The sequence below is a fragment of the Gossypium arboreum genome, chromosome 6 (assembly GCF_025698485.1).
Source record: "Gossypium arboreum isolate Shixiya-1 chromosome 6, ASM2569848v2, whole genome shotgun sequence".
NCBI classification, from domain to species: Eukaryota; Viridiplantae; Streptophyta; class Magnoliopsida; order Malvales; family Malvaceae; genus Gossypium; species Gossypium arboreum.
This window is the reverse complement of record NC_069075.1, coordinates 19,023,230-19,027,002: the sequence shown is the minus strand read 5'-3', so window position 1 is coordinate 19,027,002 and position 3,773 is coordinate 19,023,230.

Genomic DNA, 3,773 nt, shown 5'->3' with positions numbered 1-3,773 from the left:
CCTTTTCGCTGGGGAAAAGAAAAAAAAGTAAAATAAGATATCCTCACACTTTCATAATTTGTCACTAAAAAAGTGTCCTTAAAACTAATTATCTTTTATTCTTATTAATAGCTTATGCAAAATCATGAATTTATAGTTATTGTTTTATCTGCTATTTTGTTATGATTATTTGTTGTAATATCATGAATATGTCATTACAATATTTTAATTATTTGTTAATAAATTAATTATTTACTTAATATATTATTAATTTTAAAGCATTTAGTTTAGAATTATTTAACATGATAGTCTAAATTATAAGTTAAGATGTAAATTGTAATAATTTTATAACTTTAAATTATATATAATTACAATATAATGTTACAAAACTTTGATGTTTTAAAATTATAAATTTATTTTATTTTTATTAATAGCTTATGTAATTTATACAATTATAATTAAGAAGTTGATTATTTTTTGTAAATCATTTAATATAATCTTTTGTAAAATTTTAAAATCAATTTAAAAGTTTAGAATTTAGTAACTTATTGTTACTGATGTCCACGAAACCAACTAAAATTTTGATTAAGGCAAGTGCACCTATTAATTAATAGTATAGCTATGGTAAGCAAAGATATCGTTTCTACGAAGACTAAAAGCACTAGTAATTATCGTCTTTCTATTATTTAAACGATAAATTTGAGCTATTAATTAAAACTAAAATTAACTAAATTAATTAACTACGAACGCAATAAAGAACAAATCAGTAAAATAATCGAATAATAACCAATAAGCGAAACAATACCCAGGAAATAATTTACCTATACTTCATCTGTCACTATCAATCTAACTTACGCAATTTCTTCACTTAGTATCCCGATTCGTAGAAATCCCTAAACTATGCTAATATCTCTCTTCAAAAATAAGAGCAACTAACTCTAGGTTGATTAATTGAAATTACTTTCTAATTAAAACCATTATTATCACATTAACTTGATCTATGGATTCCCCTATTAGATTTGACTCTAATCCGGTAGATTTATGTCGTCCTATTTTTAGGATTGCATGCAACTCTACTCAATTACGCTAGGTGTACTCTTAAATAGGGTATATTCCTCCTCTAATTTAAGCACATCAAACATGAATCAATAATCTAGAAATATCAAACTAAGAATTAAGCACACATAATTGAGAACAAGATCTAAGAATTTCTTGTGTAAAATAAAAATTAAAAGACAAAATTCATCATAGGATTCATCTCTTTAGAAAATTATTTCATGGCTGCAAATAAAAACATCTTAGAGACAGTATAACTGAAAGAAATAAAGAAACTCATAATAATCTCATGAGAAATCAATTAGGAGTTTTCAACCTTAACGAAAATATGCTTCAGAATACACTTCAATGATGTTTTTTGAGTTGTTTTCTTGAGTATTCTATGATGACTCACTCCTATCTTCCTATTTTTGTCATATATAGGTTTCAAAATGCCTGAAAAACCCTAAAAATCACATTTTTTCCACTATTTGGAATGCAATTCGCAAAATTGATACGTCCTGCCGCATGGGCATGTGGCAGCCCGTGTGGCACACACGGCTGTGTGGAATGGTCCAGCTCATATGGCTCCTGTAACTCACTTCGATTTTTCGATTTTCACTATTTTTTCTCCCAAATGTTTTCCTAAGTATAAAAACGTGAATTAAAAGGATTAGGAGCATAAAATTCACCATTAACATTGAATAATCACCGAAAAACACATTAAGAATGAAACTAAAACATGTTACTTTTAGCACCTATCAATTACGTTAACAAACTATATTAAATTGTTTTATTTTATTTTATTTTAAGTATAAATAAATAAACAAAATTTATTAATTTGAAATTTCAATAAGTACTTAAGGACAGACCAAGCCTAATAAATGAATTGTCAAATATGAATGCGTATACATACGATGGGGTTAATGTTATCCTATTTTTTCACTTAAAATAAAATATTGGTGTAAAAAACTATAATATATATAAATGTACGAGTTTGAAAATTTTTTGAACTGATGGCAATGCCCTTTATATTCTACCATATTACTAAATTGATATTTTAAAAGATTTTATTTAATTTAGAATTATTATTTATTTCAATAATTATTTTTAATCATCATTATTAAATGTGTTTATTAATTTAAGATAAATATTTTTCATATTTAATCAACTTAATGTAAATATTTTTCATACTTATCATGAATAATTTATAATAATTGATTCTTGTTGTTTTATCTTTTATTTTAATTTAATATTATAATATACTTTTTAATATAGATATAATTTTATATATTATTTTAAATTTTTATTTATAAAATATTATTAATATATTATTTTAAATATTAGTTACATTAAATAGATTATATGTTATATATTATATATTTTAAATTTATAAAAAAATAAATGCATTTAATCAACTGCAACGTAAATGAGAAAGAAATCTAATAATAATAAAAGACTAATTATCATTGTGAAGTTTTTTTTTTCTTTTGAAAGGATGATTGTATAACACCCCTTACTCAGCCTGACCGCCGGACCCAAATAATAAGGCGCTACGAACAAATACAAAGCACTTGCAAGCAAATTATAATTTAAAATCTCAATTAATTATCAAAAATTCATAATTAATTAAACTAGCATGTGATTCAATCAATTTTGAATTAATATCGAGTTACGGAAGGTTAAAACTAGGAGGGCAATTCATAGGGATTAATTTAAAGCAAAATTAAAAAAGAAGGAAAAATCTGCATACAAGGGTCACATGGTAGTATGCGAAAGCTTAGCCCGTGTGTGATGAAACACACAGCCGTGCCACCAAACCGTGTACAAGATCAATGCCAATGTGAAATAAGCCACATGGCTGTGTGAGTAAACTGTGTAACTCTTTGTGCCCGTGTGCACCAAAATCACTTAAATTTTTACATACCACACGGTCGTGTCATGAGCTCATGTATGGAACACGGTTGTGTGCCAGGTCGTGTCTCAGACGATATGAACCTGTAGTTACCATTCAAAACAATATTTCTAACATAAATCACTTAGGCTACAAGTCACCCAATTTAAACCATATTCAACCACTTCAAAAGCAAATCAAAACAAGCCCAAATCATGCTTTAAAACCACCAGCCTTTGTGTCTAACTAAAATGTCAAATTTGACACCTCAATTCATAATTTTAAGCTAACCAAATGAATATACACACAACAATACCAATATGCCTTTAAGGCACCTCAACCATTTCCATTATACCAAGCACGACCAAAAGAACATACAAATACCAATTCAAAAATCACTAAATGACATATTCATCTTCAACTTCTCAAGCACCAAATAACCATTCAATCAATCTCCAATATTAAGAATTAACTTACCCAAACATAACCTAAATGTATATCAACCATCATTCCACATCCAAGCATCAATCAAAACGCAATGCATACCATAATATTATCTCATCCATTTGAACATTAGGCATAAAAACCAAGCAACCTAACAAGTCATCAACAACAAGACCGTTAACATCACATTCATACATATATATACATAGCCTTCAATATGTAAACCAAAACACAAAATGACCATTATGAGTACAAACACATTCCTAAGTACATGCCAAGACCAAAAAGAAAAATTTACCAACATTTAGTTTGGATTGCTGCTAGATGCTGGATCGACAATCGATTCTTTAAGTACCTAACTTGCGCACTAAAAACAAAATCATACGCTGAGTATAACTTAGTGGTATTTCTATAATCTAAA